Consider the following 27,377-nt stretch of genomic DNA (forward strand, 5'->3'; position numbering starts at 1 on the left):
GGAGAGGCAACGCGCGGGCGGATTAAAAGGGGAAGAAAAGAAAGAAAGGAAGAAAAGTGGAGGGGAAAAATGGAAAAAAAGGACTCTGAACGTGGAGGAGCTCCGGTGAGGAGGCTGTCTCGAGGGCTTCCTCGAGATATCAAACGGAAAGGGAAAGATGAATACTACTTGGAAATTGTTGAAAAGGAAGAAAATGTTACGCGTTTTATTATTCAAAGTGTATTAGACCTCGGTTATGAAACGTGAATTGTTGAGTTTGACTAATTTGCTGCGATATTTGTGACTAAGGCTGTGGTTAAAATGAATGCGTTCTACAGACCAAAAGCGTGTTCTAACAAGCATTTCAGAATAATGAAATGTCTAAGTCACAAGACAAACTGATCTCCACTTATTGTCTCTATCTTCGCTTATTATCTTCATCTTCATTTATTATTTCTATCTCTACCTATTATCTAAATGTAACAAAAAAGAATGAAAAGAAGTAGAATTTGGTATAATAATTAAAACGACTAACTGGTTAAATTATAAAGTTAAACTTTGCATCATCGAGAAGATATTCAACGAAAACGTATTCTGCGCATATTTCGTCTCTGACGAACGTCTATTATCTTCCAAACGATAAGTCGAATGAAATCGACTGTGTCGTATAAGATGAAAGAGCAGAGTCATCTTTCATGGAAAACAAATTCGAAATATTCGAAGATAGATCCTGAAGGCCTTCGAATCGACTCCTTTATCTCAACGCCCGAATCTCCGTCGTCCTCGTCGTTCCTAAAACAAATGAATCCACTCGAGGCGAACCGGACGAACAGGTAAGCGATGTCGAGGGCCTGTCGACCGCTCGAGGTCCGCTTCTCGATGCCAAGTTGCTTCGGCTTGCTAATAGTGCTTAATGGAATCGATAAGTTGTAGGACAAATCTGTGGCATAAAAGTCGCTCTGGTCGTAAATTCGAAAGGAGACGCAGGTTCGTCTCGAATCTCGTCCTTTAGAATCCTTGCGTTATGTAAGGGCGGAAGAGATAGCATCCTCCGCCTAGAGTAGACTCCCTTCTTGTTTTCTTCGTCGTCTTCCCATTTTCTTTTTTATTTTTTTTATTTTTACGGCTACCGTCTTGTTCTTTACGATCGCTTCAAACGTTGTTTTTATGGGTAATAAGATTATTTTCGTTCGAACGGGACCGTTTTTCGACACTAAAAGCACGAAAACGCGTTACGACATTGCCTCGTTTCGATTTGTGGTCGTTAAGCGTCGTTGTGATTTCTACCTACCCCGCTCGAGTAATCGAATGAAATATTCCTGTTTAGTTTCACTTTCGAGGAATATCTTGAGTAACTAATTTTTTATAGTCCTACATCCATATTACCTCCCAATTTGAAACTTTTGGAAACTTCCTTCCTTCTCTGAACTTTACCCACAAACGAACAATTTCCTCGAAACTACTCAAAATCAAATCGATTCTCTAAAATTGAAAAATTAAACGTAGAACCTTCGAAATAAACGCTTGGTTGGCAATTAAGGATGTGTGACAGTATTTGCTGTAGTCATTGTATGTAATTCGAGACAATCGAGTTGATCGTGCACACACGGAACAAAAATCCCATGAATCTCGCGAGATATGTTGGTTTCTTCTCAAATTCGGGTAGGTCGGTCGTGATTCCATTAGGGGTAGGTATCTTTGGTTGATCTGCCGGCATCCTGTCGGTTCGTGGCGATTCCCTCCCGCACAAGATTCGCCAAACTCGGGAGCACTCTTTTAAGCGCCTCGTATTTCCCGTGGGAACTCGACAGGCTACGACAAAGGCATGAAAAACGTTTAATAAATAAATTGATCGGGTTTCTCTTTTCTGTCTTTCTTTTATTCGTGTTCTTTCTCTGCTTCGTCCCCTTTGCTTTCGTAACCACGTTCCCCGGGCTTCCGTCCGAAAGGTAGTCGTCCCCTCCCGTCTTCCGGAAACGCGACACCAGAGGCTACGCTCCAACTCACGTTTCATTAGCTCGCTAATACCCTGGCGACGTTTCTGCCTCCGGGAAATTATTTTTATTATATTGTTGTCGTATTGCACACAATGGAAAGCTGCCGTTGGTGGCTCGATTTACCCATATGGCTCGTTTCGAATGCCTGCAGCGCGTTGAATTTTCGAGTACCGCCGTTTCAACTCCCCGTTACTCGCTGCTGATTGTACTTCTGTTTTCGGGCACAGGATCTGGGTCGAGTCCCGGTCGAGTTTCGCCATTTCGACCAGCATGGCGATCGAAATCCGCATTGCGCGTGCAGGATTTTCTAAGCTGACCTGAAAACGAAGAATTGCATATTCGTGTGGAATAAGAGGAGATCTACTAAGGAAGATTGCGGTTAAAGTCGAATGGATGAAATATTCGGTTGTATTGTGGAAGAAAATCCATTAGAACGTTAGTTCTAAAGATAGAACATTTCTACGGTAAAACGTATCAGAATGTAAAAATGCATAGCACTCGTCATTGGATTTTCCTCAAAATCAACCAAAATCAAATCAGTCCGTTTATACCATTAAACATTTTCCTTAGAAATAGTAGGAAAATTCGCTTTATTCGATTCCATATTATACCATTCTGGATAAAGACAAACGCATCGATAGTCAGCGGGTAGGACTCGTTATTCCTGTTCGGTGGAATCGCGTTGAATAGCCGCGCGGGCAAAGCCTTCGGCCTATTGAAATGCGGAGGAACGTGTTCGCGGGGTTGCGGCGCATTCACGATTGCATAAGTGGCGCAACGGGCGCATAAAGCCTGTTGCATGGCCACGTATCCCGCAGCGGGAGAGAGCGGAGATCGCAGAGTGCCTACTCGAGTTACTCGCCACTCGTTCACAATTGTGTCACCCCGCTGCCAGCTCTGTGTCGCGAGCAACGATTCGCAAACGGCCGTGTAATGAACGCGGCGACCGGCTATTTTTCTCTCTTTTTCTTTCTCAATTTTTTTTTCTTTTCTTCGAAATCGACCGGCTGTACGGTACACCCTAATTTTCCCCGGCAGTTATTGTACTCGATACGATTCGACTCTGTCGATCGCCGCGGGGAAACCGTGTGTACCCGGCAATGGTTTAGAATTTTTCAGCGCGTCGAGTGGAGCGAGCATATGGCGTGTCGCTGTTGAAGAGGAGAATCGAATCGGTTAGTTTGCGAACTGGTTGCTGTGGTTTGTGAAACGCGACAGTCTGGAAGGTGCTTTGGTATATACTGAGAGGCTGCTGAGAGCGTCTGCTCCATTCTTTTAATCCTCTCGATATGGAACCATTGAAAAGATCTTTGATATGTTGGTTCAAATTGATTTTATTGACATGGAAAACATATGCGGAACAATATTTATATATTTCGTGCAATTAATTTATGACGTGATTCGTATGAATGCAAATGGAAATAATTCTGTGTTATAGAGAATATATGTACTATACATGTAGAAACATACTACTAGAAAATGACGACTCGATGTTTGATATCTATTGTACCGTGTATGTATATGAGTAGAAATCGTAGAAGGTTCCTTGAATAAATTATTTTCCATCGTAGGTAATCTTCAGTAACCTTAAACGACTTTTAGTCATAGATTAAAAATAAGGGTAGATAAAAGAATCATAGTATTCCACTTAAGAAAAAACGTTCACCTTCGTGTCTCTTCTGTACCTCTACTTCTAAGAAAACCATTAATACTAAATCTTAAAATCCCACGAAACCAGAGTACGTCACAGCCTCGAAGCCAAGGAAGAGATATGGTCAATTGACTGATAAAAATTCAGAGAAATATTGATGATTCGAACGAAGTAGGATTTATTTGGCTATCTACCTAGGAGTTGCATTTAAAACCACTAGAAGATTAGTAATAATATTTGACTCGTTGTTTGAATGTCTCTCGTGTTTAATATAAAATCTCATTCTCTATTTATAACAATCCCAAGATATTCATATCCCTTTACGCTTCGACATCCACCGATATATTTTTTTCACTCTACTATGTATCCTTGGAAACACGAGATCCTAAGTGAGGATGAAAAAAGAGACGGTTCAGAGCCTAGAAAGAGACTAGTCGATTCTTCTGCTCCGAGGAGACAGCGGTTCGCCATTAGCGCAATCTAATCGGCAGGGTCCCTTAATAACAGGTTGCTTCTCGACGTTCTGGCCGGGGGAAGAAAGAAAATGAGGAACGCGGTCGTGAAAGAGAGAGCTTGGTTCGGGGGTGAAAGAAAGAAGGGAATAGGCGGGGACACACCGCGGGCAGAAATTCATTCGGTTTCTCGGATATATACCATCTCTGTAGACGAAGGATTCTTTCTCTGTAATCTCACGGGCCGGGCTCAATTAATGCCTAACGACAAAACCGCGGATAGGAGAAGATGGGAAAGACCTTGAGGGGTTGCCGCATGGGACCCAGGTCCGTAGCAAGAATGCGCTGCGCGCCATTCGGTAGATACCGCTAATTGTGAAGGCGTCCTCCAGCCGCAAAATTGCCGGGCACGCGCTCCGAGAATGCGCGTCGAATCGCCGCCACGACGTTTCCTTCCTTCCTTTCTTTTCTTCGTTCTGACTTGCGGCTGCTTGCCGCCAACTGTTCACTTTCCTGGCAGAGCCAGTCTTTCTTCTGGGAAGTCGAAAGCAACTCTTTTTCCTTCTCTTGACTCTTTCGACAAGGAAGAAAGGATTTCTTTTTTATTGCGGGGGGAGAGATGGATTGGAGTTTTCAGTAGTCAGGGGACTCTGGTGTTCCTTTTCCTCGTTCAGGCGGAGTGTCTTCATCATCTTGGCTGTGATATCTGGATAGAGAAGAGGCTAGATATATGAGTTGTTCAGCAGCCACATTGATCAGTTCTGTGGATTGATAGGCAGAAAGAAGCGATGATGTTGCAAACACTATTCGTGAAATTTGTTGTTATTCTTCTTTTTGTAATAAAAATAAACGTAACAAAATTGGAGTTGACGAATGAAATTGACAAAAAACCGAAGTTGATCAGTTTGTCATCCTGATAGATATAAAATCGCACGTATTTCATCCTTCGACCGATCGTCGCAATAAACGTAATCTGTTTCTCGTTCCCGGAAACCCACGAAACTCTGTCATTATTCCGATAGTCAGAAGGACCTCCCTGCCAAACGAAGACACCAATAACTACGGTGGAAATCGAGGAAGAGAGAAACGTCTGGTTTCGGAATTACAAGCGCCGCAAAAGTGGCAGTGGGAAAAGGTGGAGTTCTAACTGTTCGTTCCTTCGAATACCGTATATAGATTATGAGGAGATAGAAAGAGAAAGAACGAGAAGGATAATTCGCCTTCTAGGCGGGATGCAATCTGGCAGATTGTGGGGCACCAAAATTGCCGGGTTAGAGCAGTGCCTAGGTGGACTCGTCGCCTGCTTTCAGAAAACCAACGTGCCATTAGAGGTCGAAGAAGAGCGGCATGTTCTCCCTTCGCATCAATACTCGTCTCGGTTGGATATAATATCGAGTCACCGGCGAATAATGCAGCGGCACACATCGCCAGGGTGTGCCCTCGTGAGACAAAGGGAAGGATACTGCCTCCTTTTGTTTCTACGGCCACTATGGAACGCGAACGCCATCATACTTCCTTGATCTTTGCCCGTACCCTCCTTTTCTCCTCTTCGTGTGTCACACAGGGACAACCCGTGTACGCTTTGAGGGATTAAAAGCGCGGTGAATGACGACGTCGCTTTGAGAGATTTAGTTGACCGATCCTGAGAACAGCTGGAGGATACTAATATTCCGAAAATAACCATTGGTTGTAATAGAAACACGTATAATGTATTATGTTCGCGTAGAACTGTTTATGAAAAATTTGCGAGTTACCCTCGTACCTATCCTGAATGTTACGAATAACTCGTGAGTAGGAAAATAAGTAGGCTCACTATGAATCTTTGATTTCATTCTAATTTTTTGTTTTGATCTTCGTTTGATCTTCATTCTAATGTGTGAAACCTTGAGGCTTGACTTTGTGTGTGGTTCGTCTGTGGCTTGAAATATTACCAACATAGATATATACGATAAAATTACGTGATCTCAATCGAACTCATCGAATAATGGAAATACAAGCGAATTGTTAACATTATGACAAAGAGAAGTTATTCCACGATAGTATAAACTGACCAAATCTGAATCGATCATTCCTTCAGCTAGCTTTCTTTACCATTGATTCAAAAGCGAATAGTATTCGCCATTAGTTAACAATTTCATTGCTCATTACTCGGGAATGTATCCGCACGATCTAAGAATACCCCGTGACCAGTTTGTGATTTGTTTAAAAACGCCAATGTGAACGCAGCATTACGATCTTCGACGAAATCTGCGATTTCTTCATTTCCTCAATAAAATACTTAACATTCTCTCGCGAGCCTGCGTTAACTGCCGCGCGTGTTGCGAAGACACGCATAAACACCTTTCGAGACAGCTACGTATGTTCTTACCGTGGCTGTTATAACCCGGACTCATCCCAAGAAATTTCCGAGCATAAAGTGTGTCGAGGCGGCGATTGAATCGGTTTGGGGGCGCAAAATAAGAGGACACCCAGGTATGCGTCGTGTAGCACGCGTGTTCCACGTCCTGGCGACGCGTTATCTGCCCGTGAAGGGGCTGCAGTCGTAACTAACGAAACTCATTTAGCACGTTCCGCTCGTCGAACGGTCTCATCGGCCTGGTAATTAACATAATTAATATTCCGGCGACGAGTGGCTCCCATGGTCGAAAACAAGTCGCGTAACCTTTCGACGGCGCAGCGTGTGGCTCTACCTGAAAAATACCTGCACGAACTGTACCATGGAAAGAACGATGTTGAACGTGTCGTGGATACCCTCCCACTGCGAACAGTCGTGATCGATAACGGCCACAAAAGATCTGATTAATAGACAGATGGGGTTGCTTTCTCCATTTCGTTCTCGGCAAGATGCTTCCAGGAGAGCGGAGAGAGGAAGAAAGGATAGAAAAGCTGACGATGACCATTCAACTTTCTTGGCTTGCAAGCTTTCCGACATGACGCCCGTTATTCCAATTTGGTAGGGTTTGGGAGAGATAGCAAGACCCGAAAGCGTAGAAAGATTGAACGATTCTCTTGATCTTAATGTGTTCCAAGTACCTAATGGCTCGAATCTTTTCTTAGATAGCATGGTTTTAATTGTAATCTCGAGGATGAAAGAAAAGAAAGAAGAATTTTTATATCGTTTACGATTACGAAAATAAAGTCTCGATCTTCTACACCTTCTCAATTTTGAAGTGCGTAATACCATGAAATAACTGGAAGATGTAAAAGACTAAAATAATACGAGTATTTTTTACTTCGTTCGAGTATCATAAAAACGAGGAATAAAAATCTGCCAATGTAAAGATCCATCGGATTAAGTTAAATTATACGCGTGTCGATGAAAGTTGATGAAACAATTCAAATTTCAGATGCATCCAATTTGCAACAAACGATACCGATAAACGAAAAACGAAGCAATATATAGAAGTTACATTGTTGAAACAATTTCATAATTTAAAAGTACATATTCAAGATTGCATATAAATATCTTTGTTATACGATATTTTAAGCTTTTCAATATCCAATGCCATCCTACATAAACTTGAGAGCCATTCACAAATCCATAGGTAAGCGATGGACCGATACAACGGAGGGTTTCAGGAGACGCCCATCGATACTGGATGTTCCTACGGCTCACCCACGGTTACAAGGGACGTGGCTGGACCTGTGTGTTCGTTCCACAGGTGCGGATTTCGTCGATTTCGCGCATCGGCGAAGACCGCTCTATCAGGCAGCTGCAGGCCACCGGACTCCCATGTTTTACCCTCTTCCTTTCTTCCACGAACGTTTCTGTCCCTCGTTCCTTGTCCTGTCCACCTTGACATCTTCCACGATCCACACGGTCCAAAGTAACGAACGATTCCGTGGCAGCGGTTTTTTACTTCTGTCCACTTCTTTCTTCCTGACTGGAGAGGGTCAGGGACTTGCTCTCTTGACAGCCTCGTGGTTTCTCGTGTATTAGAACGTAGGGCTATTGCACAATGCGTTCAACAACACCGGGCCCTTTGTGCAATACCGACGATAGCTTCCCTTTTTTTCTTTCTCCTCTTTTTCTTCAAAGACGTGTCCGTCTTCTCTTTCGCGCTTGTTTCCTTGCTCTCGTTTCGCAAGAGTGGAAAGATCTATCCGACCTTAATTCGTTCGCCAGTTCACAATGGCCGTCCGTTTTCCAGCTCGTCGGAGACGATGGAAAGCGTTGCTTTACGCCCGGATTTTCTTCTCGTCCGCCTTCTGTCATCGACCTTTTGTCTCTACTTTTCTTTTCTTCTCGAACCTTGTGCCATCGGTTTGCTTCTTGTTTGCGTGTCCCGTTTCTCGATTTACATTCGCAGTGGATTAGGTCTTTCTGCTTGGACTTTGAAATCTGATACTAACAGTGAGCTATTTCGGTTGTATCTTGCTTCTACATCTATCAAAGAGTCTTTAATGTATCTATTAGGCAAAAATGATACATCTGGAGAAATTGTGAATTAGAATAACAAATGCCGGTTTCCTTAGATGTAATTACGTCGAGAACCAAATGTATTTTGAAGGGGCGTTTTAGGATATAGAGATAATTAAACGAATTTAGAACCAACAAATTTATAAGTAAGTTATTTACTGGCCAGGTAATACTGTCAATCCTTAACTGCAAATTGAATAGGAGTTTTTATTTCAATACGATAATCTAGTAGACAATTTTAACAGCTTCGACGTTATAATAAATCTTATGAAACAAATTATAATTTCTCTCAGTTTCATCTACATGAAACATCGTACATTAAACAGAATAGTTACATTAAACTAATTCTTAAAACACAGTGATTAGCGAAACTACACGTCTGTGGCAATATTAAGGATACGAACATCTGTAGTTAAGGGTTAATGCTCGTTATCTCGGTACTAAATCCTGAATCATCATTAGAACTTGTCTTCTTCGATTTCAATTTGTCAGTGGTAAAAACTGTAAAGGAATCGAGAAACACGCATAGATACACTGTTAATCACTGGATTCCTACCTGACCGGTCGGAAGACATGGTGTTTGCGTTCGCCATCGGGCCATCCATCGCGGACGCCGAGATTCATGTAGCAAGAGAAGATTCCGCAAACACGGGGCAATTAATATCCAGCCGGAGGATCTTCTTGTTGCGGCTCATCTTTCATCGTGCGGCATGTACGAGAGACGGGTCACGATCAACCAGCACTTTTTCATCCATCAATTCTAATTGATGCCGCTCGATTTACCTCTCGACGAAGCGGTTTTTGCGCGCGGATGATCCTACGATATTCCCCATAATTCACCTTGCATCATCCCCCTTGCTAGTTGAAAATCTTGGCAATCATCGTAATGGATCCTCGCGCACGAGAAAAATCGAACGACATCTCACGAATCCGCCGTTTCTACTTAATTTGCCATCGAGTCTCGTCTATCTTCCTTCCATGAGTTGCTGATGAAACTCTATCTCAGTGAAATCCCGTTTCTCAGTGAAATATTAATTTCAATTCGTTCGGTATTCGTGGAACGTTGAATTGGAAACGTGATCGATTAAGTTTTGATATGTGTGTAAGCGTTGAATGTTTAAGCATTGAAACACTGATCACATGGTTTAATTTGCTCGTGATTATTATGAATCGGGAAGAATAATTACGATAAAGAATTTTATTTTGTAACTTTGGGTAGCATTGTTCGTATTCGATATCATTCTGTTATTTGGTTGCTTGAGATAATAAATAAAGTAATAAATTAGTAACACGGAAACTCGATCGATACATTTTATATGGCACAACTTGATTGACTCGTTTTTGTTGGAATACAACGATATTAGACGCAAAGGCACAAATACTCTTACACAGACACCTACACAGGCATTTTTTTTTTTATTTTATTTTGGTTTTTTTACAATTTGTCCTTATGGACATTTGGTAGAGTGTTATATCTTATTGGTGAAAAAAAAAATAAAAATAAAAATAAATATAGCATGTGGGTGGCTACCCCTAGCGGGGTGCCAGCTTCGTTTTTTCTAGGTTATATCTTTTATGAACAGGCATTTGAACAGGACACTTACACAGATCATACTCATTACTGTATAGAGAGTGGGGTTCAAAATATTTAAGAAATCATGGGTCACTACCTAAGTCTAGTCTGAGAGTAACTGGCCAACTGTCAACAATCTGCATACGTTGTTAATTATACCATATCACTCGCTTATATACATTTGGTTCTGTAGTTCTGTTTAGTAAATATCACTGAATATTATTCTAACATAAACATTGTGTCTTCCACAGATTATTAATCTTAACTTTAAGATTAAATTCTAACAGTTTTCGATAGCCATTTTCAACTCACGTAGGAAATAAAATGGATTAAGTTTAGAAACGCTACTGTGAAATAAGTTAAGATAGATAGATATATAGTGCATATTATGCTTTATATTACATTATCGTTATTCGAAATTGGGAACGTTTGAGCTATAATATTCAAAAATGTGATTGTTCGATTATCAAAATCGTACTGTCATCGAAACCGAAATTTTTGCGAATATCTCGGAAAAGAAAGCCAAGTGAAGGTAATCTGTATCGGGAAAGATTGTTCGGATGTTGATCCTGACGACATGTTTGAAGGTCTCTGAAATCGGTGAGGTCGTCCGCTTTGTAAATAATTACCAATTTGTTTTATTAGCAAACTTGTTCTTGTCACAGAGAATTTATTTGCACTAGTAACTTACAACTTGCGATTTGTAATATTTATTCAGTAACATTAATTCAATTCTGCAAGAAGCCCTGATAGAAAGTTGATACAACCGGTAATAATTCTCGAATATACCAAGATAAAGTACGATATCAATTTTGAGAGAAAAAGTGTAGGAAACGACCCTCGTGATGCGGTGGAAGATGCGGCGTCGCGTGAAGACGTCGCGGGAAATTGAATCGAGCAAGCGTGATCCATGATAGTCATTATCGATCGTAGCCACGGTCTCGGTCCTGATGAATGGAAACTGGTCACGTTAACGTTAACCGTAATTTCGCGATTGATGGCGGCTGCAGTTTCTGTTATATCGCGCAATGGAAGCCAATGATTCTCTCCAACTTTTTCGTTGTTAATGATCCCAACGATGAGTCTACGTTATATACAACAAATACACGTACACACAGCAAAACACCAACACAATCAACCATAATGAAATTACTAAAATAACGAAGGAGATTGCACATTAATTACCATGCAGACATTACGTGCTGCGTTCGTTAATTCTCGCAAGTTACAATGTAACGTTCTAAGAGAAACTTTCTCGAATAAATCAACGAGAATAAATCGAAGATCCCGCTCGTGACACGACGATGAAAGAATAAAGAGAAAAACTCGACGCGATCATCGATAATTCGGTAACATCGATCGTCGCCGGATTTTACCTTATCCATGGTACATTGGACCAAAGACCAACGGAGATACGCGGAATTAATGGAAGCTCGCCTGTGGAAAATTAATGATTTAATGGAATTTAATTGAACGTCCGGCTTTTCGTCGGGCGACACCCAGCTACGTTGATTTATTCGAAAGCGTGACGGTGTCGATCGTGACGTAATCGCTTATCTTAATCCGCGCCCGCGAGAGGATGCTTCTGCTGCGAAGGTAAATGACGTTTCTCCTTAATGACCGGGGAAACGATAATCGAGTCAGCCGCTCGACTTAACGTCGATCACTCTCTTCCTGCTATCCTTTCTTTCTTTCTCTCCGCGTACAATGGCTCACGAAAGTATTCGAACGCTTATACGAAACTTCTATGCACATCTGTTATATTATGAATAAATTGTATCTTTAGCTTCTACAGGAAAGCAGTTTTCAAATTCGAAATCAGTGCAATTTAAACAAAATTCTCTTTTTATTTGATATTGGGATTAAACGTAAGTTTGTCCCGTCTCTTTCGATACTTCACAGATATCGATCGTAATACTTAACATAATAGGTAAGTTATTTTATTTACGCACTTGATTTTTCGCGAAACATCGTGAATTAAATTTCAATTTACGGAGATAGCATGATACTTGGCTCGTATACATTTCCAAATTGGTTTCAAATTTTACCGACATAAACCCGATATAGCTTTAATAAAATTGTAAAAAGTTTCCTTAGACACACACGATTTATTCGTAGAAATTTTCCACGGTAAATACTTTCATGCGCTACTGTACACATCTTCCCTGTCCAATTTATCCATCTCTATCCCATATTCCGGCTCATTCAGCACCGATCTTGCTTTCTCGACACGCTTTTATTTTGAGAACGCTCTCAACTATAAATCAGATCATTTTTCCTTTTTTACTCCATAGTGGAGATTTTTTTTTCCGATGAAACGAGCGTGATCTCAGTCGTGCGCGCGCGCGCGCTAGCACACGTAGCCTGATTAAAACGGGTTATTAATTACGGCCTGGCGTCGACGTGAATGAATGCGATGCCATCGATAGCCACGAACATGGTGGATAGAGGTGGGATGAGGGGGTGGCTCTTTTATTTTCGTGAAAATTTCGCATCGGTACGTCGCTGAAATATGCATCGAACACTCGCGTGCCTCGGAATCGCGGAAGGCTCCGTTGGATATCGACGAAATTTGTGGCGTTTGAGCACTGTGTATTTAATTATCCAACGCCAACGTGTGTAATTAATATCGGCTTCTTCTTTTAAGCCGATCAATTTTAATTATAAGCACATAAAGAGCCAACGAGAGAGAGAGAGAGAGAGAGAGAGAGAGAGAGAGAGAGAGAGAGAGAGGGGGGGGGGGGGGAGGGAGGGAGGGAGGGAGGGAGGGAGAGAGAGAGAGGGAGAGAGAGACTGCCGAGAACGATGGGGATTAATGAAAAATTCATGCCGTGATCCACACTGATAATTCATGCGAATCCGCGATGTATCTCTCTGTTGCGTTTATTTGGACAGAATTTTGGTTTCGCGAACCTCGGCAATATGCGTTACGTGATGTCGTATCGGTGTCTCTAAAATTGATATAATTTTAAACAGGATTTTAAAAAGGATTCGTGTATTAATTTTAGTAAATAAATCAATTTTAAAAGACCTTCAAGTAATTTTGTAATTATCTTTTATAACTTTCATACCGCTTTGGAATAACCTTGACACGATACGAAACAGCCTTGGAAGATCTTTACGTCATGTTCAATGAACCTTCGCACACCTTGACCTAACCTTAAGCACCCTCACGTGACCCTTGACAAGTACGCGTAGCTTTAACGCTACCTTGAACGATTCTCGAATAACCCCGAATGATCTTCAAATTTCTTTGAGAGATAGCTATGTCATGATTCCGATTTCAATGAGCTTTTGATGTCTCCTACATGATCTTCATCGATCTTGGATCCTCTTACATAAGTTCAATTTAGTTTCAAATGGTTGTGCAGTAGTCTCGTTCCACCATTCAAATAACATTTGTCGCATTAACAAAATGTAACCTTCCAATGAATTTTCCCACATGGTAACAATATTCATCCAGGGATTCTTGGTCTAACTAATGGTTCCGAAGCATCCGTTTTATAAAAGTGGCACAGATCACTCTGGAAAACACAATTGTCCCAAGCAATCAGGGCACAGAGAAGAAGAGAAACGGTGCCTTGTCGATGAACAGAGAGACATTTTCAATAGAGAAACCGTCGTTTGAATGCTGTACAGTGACGTTTGTGTCGGGTGATGGAACGACTTCATTAATCCAAATCAGACGTCGTTGAGACCGATGTGGCTGGCCTGGCTTTATACTTATTTCGAGCTCTATAACTTCACTCGTTCCCGCTTATTACTGTTCGATCGACGGCAAAAGGTAGCACGAGCGGTTAATTGACTTTTTGAACTTTCCATCCGGTGAATGAGCCAAAGGGGAGAGCTTTAAAGTTTCCGTGGAGTCGCGAAAGGGCGAAAGTCGCGATTGCACTGGTCTCCTTTTCCTCTTTTCGAGAGACCACCACTCGACGTCCAAGGAGATACTCTTCTTTACGGACGAACAGAGACAAAGATACAGACGTCCATAGGTACATCGTGCTTCTATCGAGAGGCAATTAACCACAGACACTCTTGTATCAGTTTCATCCCGGTAAAGGAAATTGGCTGTTTGAAATGCTTTTTTTTTTATTTTTTATTGAACATTGAATGGTAATTAGCGTGTTTAATTTTTGGATAAATTATCGACTTCTGAAAAATTCTAGATGTTGAGGATGCAGTATGGTCCAGGGAAACGTACGATTTTTCAGATTAGAGATTGAAAATGGATAGACTGTCCTATAAGTATTTTAAAAATTAATTGATGTGAGATTTTTCGTACAAATTCTACGTACAATAAAATAGTGTTTTAAGAATCAATGGCGATATTATTTGTAATATTCAACAAATAAATACGATTCTAATAAACAAATTTGATTTGAAGGTAATTTAATACAAATCCAGGTATTCGTTACCACTATCGAGGAATTTCACTCTCCTCGCATTTCAATCACCTTTTCACGTGCTTATCAACTTTAATGTACATTATTAACATTTTAGGAGTGGCTGGGATTTCAAAGTCTTCTTTAATCTTCACGGAAACTTCGATTACTTATTAAATCCGAATCTTTTCCGCGTCTACCACTCTGGAAGATATAAGAACTCCTTTAATAACCCAGATTCGAAGTTCTCGAAACGAAATCTTCAATCCTGACCACACGGCAAGGCATAAAATATTCTATTCGATATATTTAAAATCCTCTTAAATCGCAAAACTTGCGGGGGCCACGACGTCGATTTAAATGTCCCATCTCGATAGAACTTTTTCAAGTATCTCGCATAAAGAAATAAGAATATTTCACGATGAAGAGGACCGACCAAGGAGTTATTCTTTTCTCGCGAGGAAATAAAGTTTCAGATCATAGCTACATACTTTCAATCAAAAAGATTCTCAACTTTTTTCCCGGAGTAATTTTACGAAGTTGCCAATCTTATTGTCCCCGATGGCAACAATCGACTCCTTCCTATCCAAGAAGCGTGCGCTCCACCTTCGATAAATGCTTCCACAGAGGTGTTTCAACCATGTTATTGGGTCTCGATAGCACCGACCGCTCGCACGTGCAGAAACGAAACGATTCCGCGGCCGTATCACGACGTTTATGTAGTACGCCCGCGAAGTTACACTTAAGCACGTTTGTTCTGCGATGAAGTCGAGATACTACAAGTTCCTGCTACAAATCACTTGGTCTGCAAACGTATACAGGAAGTGCCGTGATAGAAAGTAGATAGGAAGCTTTGGAGAAATACTCTGAAAATTGATAACACGGAGAGGCTTCAGAATTTTTACGAGATTTAGTTTCGTCGATAAGAGAAAAGTGAAAATTAATGATTCAATCTATGGATGATCTAATTTTTCTATTTCTAACACGGCTGCTTATGTTCATTCTATCTCGTTGATGTTTCATGAAACAGAAATACCATCAACGTCATATGGAAAATTTTAATATAAAATTAGCAGGAAAAATGCAACTTTGAAAGTTTTTAAAGATAGAAAGATTCGTTCATAGATAATTAGGACTTTTTATTTTTTTATTTTTTTTTTTTTGTTAGATAATGTTAGAATTTTTACGTTCCAATTTCACCTTTCTTTTAAACAAGAAAAAACTTTTAACATTTTTAAGAAAAACTTCAGCGTAGTGTTGAAACGGCAGATGAAACTTAAGAAATTGTTTAATGGTAGAAAATCGTGATTGTGGATGAAAAATGGAGATTGTTTCGTTTGAAAGGAGTAGCGGAATTAATATTCGCCACTTATAGTAGTATTATGCAAATGTCTTGGAACTTCATAAATCAAAAGGGAGATTTCTAACCAACGATCTATTAGCAACTGATCCGGGATCTCCAGACTCGGAACTTGGTAAGCTTTTCGCATTACCTAACGGTATAAGGAAAGCCCGCGAAGCTCTGACAAAAGGGAGATATTCCAACAAAATAAATTAAATTTCCTTGAATTTTGTTCGTCGTCCAGCTAAGACACCTTTAATACTGATTCATCAGCAAACAACCGTAGTAGCCATTCAAACTTTCGGAGTTTCAGCTGGAAACGAGAATGGAGTACAGATATTTTTTCTTCATGAACTAAACTGGCAGTTTCTAGAGAATAATAACAGCCATTTCGCGTATAACCTTGCTGAGTCGATTCGCTCGAGCGATCTTTCTTCCGAGAATCATCTTCTCGTATTTTAGATAGAATATGAACGAATAGAATGAATCAACGATACTGGAAGATTTCCTGATCGGTGAGTCACTTGTAGATAACCTTTAATCTTGAAGACCGACCTAATTGAAGTGGCCCTCCGTCGACTTTAGAACTGGAGCAAAAATAGGTTATTGATGATCTAAAAATACACATCTTATTGCATCGACTGGATATGGACAGCATCCGCACAGCAACGATAGTTCGTGGAACCTGATAACTTCTGAATAAGTCAACATTGACCATATCGAATCCCAGTTTAAATGTTGCTTCAATGGATTGTGCGAAATCTAATTTATTCAATTCTAGAGAAAGACAGTAAGAATTTCAATACAGAATTTATCGCCCTTTTGTACTAACTGAACATGTAAAATTTCCGTGGCTATCAAAATGTACGAAGAAACATATTTTACACTTCTTCTTCAATATAAATATAACTTTATTTAAATTAACTTTCACAGCAACGTACATGATTTTCAGAACTTCAGATTTGTAACTTGTTCAGGCCAGAGGAATATCACTTTGCCATGCAGCAATAGTATTTCAACTATTGTAATTTCGACCTTGAACTTGACAAGTTTACAATTATTACTCCACCTAGAAAATTCACAACAATAAAAAGACAGTTGTTGATTCCACTACATTCCGATATTACAGTGACTCAGGACGGATAACCTTTACCCTTTCGCGCATCTGGAGCAGTTCCACGTTTGCGTATCGCGACTGGAAGGTTGGAAGGTGGCGCGAAGGAGCGGCGGAATGGCGTGCAAAATCCGGCAAATTATCGTCGCACGGCTACTTACGTCTCGAGGCGTAGCTAGGAAACTGGAAACACACGATAAAGAATTTTTCCACGTGCACGTAGGTCCAGGCTCACGATGGGAAACACAAGTTTAGCGTAGCATGTGATTTCGTATCGGCTATGGAATATTGCGAAACCGGTTGCCCTCGTTGATAAAAGCGGAAAGAGAGAAAAGCAACCGATATTCCGTGCACGTTCGATTTCGAGGTATCGCACGTGCGATACTCGCCGGTTGCGTAACGCGAGTCCTCGAGAAAACTCGAAAGAATCTCACGGACAAATCGCGGATCCGTTCCAATTTTGCATTTATTCAATCGTTTCGATTCCACGCGTCTATTCCACGAAGACTCGGCTCGATAAATTGTAATGGTCTCCTTGTAATCGGCATTTCAGGGCGCAACTTGGAATCCCGTCAACGATATTCCGTTTCCTCTTCGTTTCTTCTATTTTCGTTTTTCTTTTTCTTTTTTCTTTCTTTTCCCGGATGGGCTGGCTTCCAGTTGATTCCAAGTCGCGTTACAGCGCGCGTGCTTCGACTTCGTGGTGTTTTTCCTCTCGGCGAGGCATGCGCGACAGAAACTGGACGTCCTGCTTTTATTTACCGTGGACGAGGATCGCGGCTACGTCCAGTCAATTAACTCGTCCCCGGGAAAAACGACGGGCACCGGGCGCAATAGCGCGACCGCTCCCGCGGATTCCGCGCGAGATACGCGCGATTGTGGGAGGAATACGTAATAGGGACAACGAGCTTCGCGTGATGAAGATTCTTCCTGCTTGGTTACAATGAGGGAGACTGTGATAATTAAACTGTGCATTTTTATGCAATTTCATATTTTCATTAATATAGCTAAGGAAATGAGACTTGCATAAAAATTTATTTCATTTGTTAAATATTATAACACGTAAATATCAAATGAAGTTTATTTCATCTGTTGAACATTAGAAACAAGATCACTTTGAATGTTGTTTGTATCTTTTTATGTTCTATATTGTTGTTTTATATTTTTATATGTATTTAATTTTTGCATTTTTTAGTGCGTATAAAATCTACATTTCAAAACTCGAAGCTCTATCATTTTCTTTGTAGACTCTTTGTTTTTCAGCCTGGCCTTTTCAAATTGATTTATAATATAACGAAATGTATTTTTAACAAAACCAAACGCGGCAACTTTGATGTAAATCAGAGAACTGTGAGTGTGATTAAGTATGAAATTGAAGAATTATTAAACACGGAGTTGATGTCACGCTAATGTATCTTAGGCTAAAGTAAAAATGATCATTTAACAGGATTATAACTGTTTCTATTATGAACCATCGTAATTATTGATCATGAAGAACGAAGAGATCTTCATACTCGTACGCAACGATATAATTAAAAAAGATACTAACAATCGTATGTATTTCTTTGATTAAACACAAAAATGTAACCACGTGAATACAAGTTTTATATACAAATTCATTCAACGAATGACTCCGTGTAATCGGATAACTGCACAGATAAATCTCTTATTACCCGCTTACTACTCGCCATCGTTATTCAAACGTCACGATTCGAATCCGCCTAAAAATTCCATCCAAGTAATTACGGAAGAACACAGATGTAAACTTGTGCACAATACACGAAAGAATAGCCGTGTTCACTTAATGAAACTTGCACTAGCATATCGGAGCCGGTGTATTCATAACTAAAATCCTTTGGATATTCATCAACGATCCATCAACACGCAGAATAGCCAACACGAAAAATAGAGCTCACGCAATTAAACGATTAACCCTAGGCAGGAACGGCGAATGAATCTCGTAATCGACACGAGTCCCATTGTACCGTTGCGTTCCATTCAACAAAAGCGGCTCTTGTATTCAACGACGAGCTAAAACGCGTCTAGCTGAACAAGGTCGGAAAAAGCCATGGAAGGTGAGGGATATTCGAATTCGTTATTGCGTTCCACGAACAGGACCGTAAGAGTAAAAAGGACGGAGAACTCGAATGATGAAGGAAAAACGAGAGAGGGTAGAACGAAGAGAGAAGAGCGTACACGCGAAACACGCGAGAAAACCGAGGCGTCGTCGCGGTGCACGACGCCACGCACGACGGAGATACGTCGGAATTTTAATATTCCTTGGCGGGCTGGAAACAGGGCTGGATGTAATCCCCTTGACAAACGGCTGCCTGCTCCCTGATGCCTCTTGACAAACAGGGGCCATCGTTCTCGCGCCGCACGGCTTTCGAACGAAACAAGCGGACGAGGAAGGAAAGATGCGGAATATTTCGCCTTCCGCTGAGGGGGAACAGAGATCTGCTGGATCGAATCCAAGCAGTTTCGCCGCGCTTTGTCGCCGAAACAAATTGCTCGTTCTTCCTCGTGGTGGTTCCGCCTCGCCCTCGCGATAATTGCATCGGTCGTGCTCGACGACTCCGCGAATGTCGTGGAAAAATACGCGGAACCATCGCCTTCATGGTGGGTACGTATGTATTAGGTTTGTGAGTACGAAATGTCATTCCTGTGAAGTTTGAATTTGGCCAACAGATACCACCCATTGAATAAACTGACGTATAGCGTACATTAAGATATTCAGCGAGTAAAGTTATATTTATTGTCTTCGAGTTTCCATTTGCGTTCATAGGAATATAAATTTGCATAAACGTCTACAGTTTAATTATGAGTCACTGTTAATGACGAATGACAGCTGTTTAGTAGTTCAAGGCTGGCAGGAATGTCAAAGAACATTTAACAAGTCCTGTTCGAAGAGCCTGTCGCGATGATTCACAGGGAGGCACAAAGGCCTTCAACCTCGATTTTTCTTGGAATTTCGCTTTATTCATTTTCTAAGAATTACGAAAATAGCATTTCTGATATTCCCAGACCCTATAATATACAATTACTTGTTAAGCTGAGTCAGTGGACAGAAAGTATGTTTGCGAAACTTCATTAACCCGGTATGTAACATTTTCATCTCCGGGCTAACATTAACATCGTCGAATAGAGACGGTCGTACGTCGAGATTCCGCGGCGATTCTATTTCTAACTCGTTCCTAAGCATCGTAAATCGTGGCTTCTTCGCGGTCCGCGGTTGTCCGAGGAACAGCTGCGTTTCTACGTGGAATCTAGGATTCCACGAGGAAGAGGAGCCACGTCGAGGACGGTACTTATTTATCTATGTGGGCAAGGATTATGCGTATCTCGTGAATCTCGGCGTGGATCTCAGCGTGAAACGCTCGACTAATCGACAATCGCGTACAATACGCGAAACGGACGTCTTCGTTCGCGTGTCTAATGACAGAGAATGTTAAGTTTATTATCAGAGGAAGAGGTCAGGTAGAATCAGCAACCTCGACGAGGATGAAACGAGAGAACGGACGCGGCTTCGCTCGAGGAAAGCCACGCGCACCACGTCAAGACGATGGAAGAAAGATGGAAAAGAATAGTGGACCGAGAGAGAAAAGGGGAGTGTAGACGCGAGGGACGTGAGCTGTACAATTAATTTCGAAGCGTCGCGACGAGGGAACGAGCCGGGGCGCGCCTTGTCGAGGATCTGCATGCAAGAACAATTAGCTACACCTCCTTGTGGCTCGACTCCGCGATAAATCAGCGAACCGCATTACCGCAACGACCAGCGTGCACAATGCCTGTAATTCTCGCCCACTCTGCCAGCCAGAAACGCAACACCGTCGACTGGCCAGTCTTGGACGCGCCGATCGTTCCGCGAGGACAGCCTCGAGAACGTGGTAATGAGAGGATGGACGTTCCTTCTTTCGTGAGATGTATACGTATTGCGAGGGGAATCGGTCTGGTGATGATGGACGGAAAGATGACTCCGTTGATGTAACGAAGAAACATTTTTCTAAGAAAGAAACGTACAATTACGAACAGATTGTGGGTAGAATGGAGCGAAACAGGTCTTGTTTGCATCGAAGGATTTAGAGATTTTAGACCTAGCGGATCTAAATTCTAGATCTTCTGTATATATAATTCTGCAATAGTTTCTTTAACGTTTTTTGATAGTTTTTAAATACATACTTGTTTGAAATATTTTCGACGCGATAGACAGTTAGGATGGTTTTAATTTCTTGTATGAATGAAAGGATAAATTGGTAATATTTAAACATACGACTTGATATAACATACACAATAGAAATTCAACAAAGCTTCCAGTCTCGACTTATTCCATCAACAACTACCCCGTGCATGCATCTTCAAATGCTAAGAGGACATTTGCAGAATACATTCGATTACATCAAAAACCTTCGATGATCACCTTTCACAGCCTAATTTCAAATACTCAGTCCCTCGTTATCATCTTTGGAACTCGGCCACTCAGGATGGACATTTTCCTCAAATGTGTAACTTGATAAAAACTAAACTCGAGATCTATTTTAGCCCACTATATATAACTTAAAACTACGACTGAGAGCTCGTAGTTAACGCAAAGAGGATAATTTAGAGAAAGTTTGGGAAGATAAGGACGATTCTGCTGAAACATTGGTTGTGATAAGCTAAAATGGTAAAATTTGGCCATCACATTTTCCTACATCTAAACGTCTTAATCGAGCCGCGTTCTCGCGATCTTTCGCAAAAGGGACGACCTATTTCTTCCACGTGAGGTGTCTCGTCAGAACCTGGATCTAAAATACTCGATGGATATTTAATAAATCGCCGGAGAAGCTCTACGAGGAACAATAGCTTGGAGCTCGTAAATGTGGCCGCTGGAAGGGACATCGACAGGGCGATAAAGCCTCGTTGAAAGAGTGTGGCGTGCACGCGCGCGTGTTCACGGCGGGAGAGCCATGCTACGACGTGGAAGCGCTGTTATCGTGTATCGGTACATCGAGCACCCGCGCTTACGGCCGATCGAGCGGAAACCTTTACTGCCTCCGTCTCAGTAAATCGTCGTGGCACTTGCCGATTTTATTTACTAGCTCCGCGACCGCGAAGGAATCCTCCTACGTGGGGGTGGGCCATCCTAGGAAGGTGTATCTTTTCCGAACGTGGCGATTTATCGTCCATCCGATGAACGGACAACGAGAACAATGCCGTAGATAATGGACACGAGCGGTTTTCGTGGAAATGGGATCTCCATTCCGTTGCTATCGTTTTTCTTAAAAGCCTGGCAACTAGGGGTGGATTCCAGGTACTTAGGATTTGAAAATGCTAGTTTTATTGCTGTGAACTGTGTTTGCTAATTCTCGAAAATTTACGAACATTTTCTAGATTTGTGAATTTTGTAGAGCAAGTGCAATTCATCCGTTGATTTTTATACTTCAGAATGCACAATATAGTTTCTCTTATATGGAAACTGAATTATCGTGGGGTGTGCTTTTTATATGATCTCTTGAGGATTTATGTTTTTATGAAAATAATGGAAATAGATTCTTCAAGCGTTTGAAGAAAAGAAAGGATGAAAAGAGATTCTTCAACCCTTGATAAATATCGTCGTGATTAATATCCAGAATTAATTCTAAAAGAAGGTGGAGATCCTCTGTGTCGAAATTACTAATTTTATTATTATGGGATGTGATTGTTTCTCCATTTTTCGAGAATTTTCTTTCTATAGAAAAGGTATCTCTTACAACACCCATTAAAAGATTCCTTAATTTCAATCCTTAATTTCCAAATCTATTAATAAGTAGATATCTACATATTTAGCACCAAAAAATTAATTCCCCAAAGATACACAAAAAATCCCGGTGCACCATTCACTTGTGAGAGCTGCCATATATTATTATCGACCCACCACGTGCAAATATACATGGTAAAGTAGACGAGAACAGGGAGAAACGAGCACAGACAACGAGGAGCGGTTTTCGACGGTGCACCGAGATTCCATCAGCGATCCATCAACGAGATAAAGGGTGGATCGATTTGGCCTGAGGCGGGGAACGGGTTAAGTCTTATATACCCGTGGCAAGAACCGTGCCGGACTAGATTCACTTGATCAATCATTCCGACAGTTGAAGGATGGATCGACTCGCGATGTTTACGGAGAACTATCCGCTTGAAATTCTTCTCGTTACCGGCTTTCCCTTTCTCTCTTTCCTTCTTTCTCTTCGTTGTACCACGAGGGATCAGTCTCGCGGAAACGAACTTTTACTAACTTATTAGCATCTAGTCTTCGCTATATTTTTGCTCACCCACTCATTCACCGAGCGAAACTTAAAAGCGTTTTCACACGGGAGATATGAAAACTGTTCGAAGATTTTCAATTAGAGGCTCTGTGAAAGGTTATCCAATGAAATATCACCCTATGTAAATCTTGCTTTGATATTTTGTCAACTATATTTGTAAGCATCTTAAATAACAATTGTTCTATTTTTCACGTAATGTCGAATAACAACGAAACATTCAATTGTTTTTTAATTTGATTTTATTGATATCTAAAGTAAAAAATATATATTGTAATGAAATTTCATTTGCCATACGATATATGTAATTTTCTTCGATAACAGCCTATACATCGTAAAAGCAATTGATCCAGATTAAATCGGTTTAAACGAACAATGCAAATTAAATTAGAATTCAAAAAAGTAAAGCCAACTTTTTGGCTCGAAGAGAATTTATATAAATCTTCGCAATTTGAAAGATAGATTCTGGTCAGTTATTGGCGATTCAAAAAGCATAAGGGAAAGACAGGAAAACATTGACGATTCAAAAGACAGATTTTCGTTGACTATTACACTCCCTGTGTTCTATTCGTATACTCGTATTTGATACACGTATCTCCGCGTGTAAGAGGGCTAGGGGTCGAGCAAGAATGACGAACCGACCAGGGAACAAGAGCGACAGGCCGCGGGGGCGGTCAGACGCATTAAAACGCGCGCGAGGAGAGAAGCTGCCTTCCTCTTTCGTGGCAGAGAGGCAACAATTGGAGCGTAATTATGAGCCGGGACGACGGGTGACTCATATCCAGTGGTCGTTTCGTGGGCTTGCTCCTTCTTTCATCCATTCTGTTTCTTCTCCTTCTCCTCTTGCACCACGCCGCGCCGTACCGGCACCCGAGGAAAAGAAGTGTCTCGTTGTCGGCGTTTATCCGCCTGGAGCTTGCGGTTTCTGACCACACGTTGCGACAACCACGGATCTAGGGTTTCGCTGGGGCCCCACATACGTCGATGATCTTGTCTGCTGGATGATGTCCAGATTATCGATGTTGGTAATAGATAGTTAGTTGGCAATCTGTGGGTGCTTGGTGGAATTATTGTATTATGAGAATGGTAATTATATATTTATGTTCATATAGTGGTGAGACAATAGAGAGTATGTGCATCGAAGCTGGCAATTATGTGATTGTAAATTATTATTACTTAAAAAACGTGTGGTTAGGAATATGCAAAATAACAATATTTTCTTTACAACATGTAGTTTCTGGAACATAGTATATAATTGAGGCAAGGGAGAATTAAATTCTGGTTAATTCCACTTATCGAAAATTTCTGATTTTTGTCCGACTCGGTAAGATCCGTAGTATTATCGTTAATTTTCTAATTTGAATATTCAAAACTATATTCCGTATTCTAATTCGGAGGGTAAACAGCATTGTTCCATCGGAACAGTACTTGAACGTGCCCTAAGGGCGAACGCTTAAATGAATCGCGAATCCCCTATGATCCTCGGCTTCCTCTTACCCTTTCAATCATTTTACATACGCTAACTCATTCCTGCAAAGTGATTTGCTACCAGACGAACGGAAAGTCTTTCTGGATTACAATCCATCACCGACGTGCTGCCTGTCATCGCATTCAGCCTCGAAGTCATCGCGTCACTCGTGCCCCATAAAATCGTTGCAGGATTCGTCTGTAAGCGTATGTACGTCCCTGACGTGCGAAGGCTGCGAAGCGTAACGCGCCCATTCATCCCACACCTCGTCACCGGTGTCCGGGTTCCGGAGTAGGACGACCAGGCTATGGGAGCGTACTCGTTGGGATGCGACGACCACGCACACCAAATAATGTTTACACGTATTTTGTCGCGTGTTTGCGACTGGTGGCGCCGGCGATGCTCGACCAAGTTCCTTTGATTTGCATAATACTCATAGTTCACTGTCTTGATGAAAATTTAGATGTTAGGTAGTCATTCGAAATTTGAATTTCGGTGTGTTAGAACTACAGAGTTGAGGTTTCTTCTTTTGTGTCTTTAAAGACACGTAGGCGTTTGAGGCAAAATTAGTATAACGATATTTCCACTATACTCTTATAATTATAATTATTTAAATACACCTTATGGTTTGATTGTTCTAATGTAATTTTCGTAAACAAAAAATTGATCTACATATGTATTACACTTAACACACAAGTGTATTATAGAGGTGTATTATTCATCACGATTTCGTTCATTTCCGCTTCAGTGCTGTAATCGTGAGGTACTCGACAAATTTCCCACGAATCGCAACACGGCTGGTTCTCTGCCATATTCATATCCACGTCGATCGCGATTAATCCCAACGTTGCAAGCAGCAACGAAAAGACAAATAAATAATCACGAATGAATAAGAGTGGGGCTGAAGACGAGACTCACACACGTGATTTACGCACAACAAATCTTCTATCCCATCGGAACGCGTAGGTCGTGGATCGGCTAAGCCAAAGGGAAGCGGTAATGGGCCAGTGGCCGACAGAGAATAACAAATCATAAATACGCATGGCTGGTGAGGTTAAAAGTGCGCTTAAATCTTGCCAGAATAATGGACTTCCCGTCGGTATTAATAACGATCCACGCCAAGCGTCTTCGTTGTTTCTAATGGATTTTTCAAAAAAAAAAAAAAAAAAAAAAGAAAAAAAAAGAAAAGGAAGAAAAAAGCAACGTCGGACAGGAATCTACGAGAGATACGAGCCGGTTAACGGTGTGTCTCTCTCTTCTTCTTCTTTTAGTCCTAAATAGTATACTATCTTTCTTGAACTCTTGTCACTGCTACACTGTTACCCACGGTACTTGGAGCTAGAAGGAACACGTGGCTGGCGTCACTTTAAACAACTTCCTCGTCGCCCCTCGGCCGTGACGCGAGAGAAACGCATCTTCTTTGCGGCTTCTTAATGCTCTACCAATCTCATAAAGGGTCTAATTGTTTCGGGGTTCGTCGAAAAAGGAACGGAAGCAGCGTTGGTCCCACCGGTAAATTGCCTGGAGTATCGTTTTCGATTTGTCCGTTTCCTGTATCGACTTTCTGAGACTGTAACGAACGCAAGATATTGCCACTCTACTGGATTTCTCAGTTGAAGGTAACAAACTTCGACCGAGTTCAACTGAATGACTGTTGACTGTGCTAATTGTGGGACAAAGCTGGTCTATGACTGCTGGCAAAATTTCTATAAATGATAAATGTATCTTCGAATTTCTTTATCCAGCCAGAGATTCGATTTCATAGAGATTTTTTAAGCTGAAGTGTACTAAGCAATGTTAGGGTAATAAAGGGCGAGTACTTACCTTAGAAAACTAAGATTGCTAGGGCGAAACTCTCCACCGAATAATAATTCAGAAGAGAATTTCCATAAAAAAAAGCTAATCGGTTCGCCTACGTGTTGTTCATCAGCATCCTGCTCGGTCCAATCTGCATCGAGTTGCCGTAATTTCGATCAATTATCCTCTCGCTGCTCTTTCATCGGTCTACCTACACCTTTGGCTGCTTGTGACAACCTACACGTTCGTTGTCAGCCTTAAAACATCCCCGATAATTTTTTCACCACCCCCGAAAACGACCTACCCACTAATCTGTCTCATCCCACCTCGTCGATGTCCTCGATGATTTATGACGGATCGATCGTTACCAATCAGCTGAATGAATACCAAATTATGTTTCCATAGACGTTTGGTAGTTTATGAGACAATCTGAGCGGAAGAATAGATTCAAAGAATATTGTAGGGAGGGGTGGGCTGTTTGACGCATATATATAAAGAATATCAATGCTGTGTTCTGTGCAGTTCTTGTAGCCACTAAAATTCCTATACTCATGTGAAGAATACTCCTCGTGAAATCCTTACTTTATTAAATAGTCAATATCTTTTTACGATATTAAGAAGACGAAGAAATTAAAAAAGATTTGAACGATACACAGAGATATATCTTTTACTTATGGTAATTTTTTAATCTCTGTAACCCGTGCAACCGTCAAGTGCCATAACTTAAAATGCATACTTTATCTCGTAGAGAAGCCTACGGTCTTTTTCTAAGCAATTTAACCAATTATTCTAAGAAAAAGAAAAATGTAAAACAGTGTTTCTCCATCCAAACGAATATCCCGAGCATCCTTGTAGCTCGTTTAGAACGTGTCTCAAGTGGATCCGCAAACTTGCCAATGAATGAACTCATCGACGACGCTT

General features: G+C 41.2%; 1 long non-coding RNA gene across 1 annotated transcript in view; it reads right to left on the minus strand.

Annotated features, from left to right (window-relative positions):
* Window positions 1–203: 203 nt before the first annotated feature.
* LOC132908601 (uncharacterized) overlaps window positions 204–27,377 on the minus strand; it is a 46,374-nt gene continuing 19,200 nt past the window's right edge. Inside the window, exon 2 of the long non-coding RNA XR_009658381.1 lies at window positions 204–2,293. This is a non-coding gene — a long non-coding RNA (uncharacterized LOC132908601). The remainder of the gene's footprint in view (window positions 2,294–27,377) is intronic.

The sequence above is a fragment of the Bombus pascuorum genome, chromosome 7 (assembly GCF_905332965.1).
Source record: "Bombus pascuorum chromosome 7, iyBomPasc1.1, whole genome shotgun sequence".
In the NCBI taxonomy this organism is placed as follows: domain Eukaryota; kingdom Metazoa; phylum Arthropoda; class Insecta; order Hymenoptera; family Apidae; genus Bombus; species Bombus pascuorum.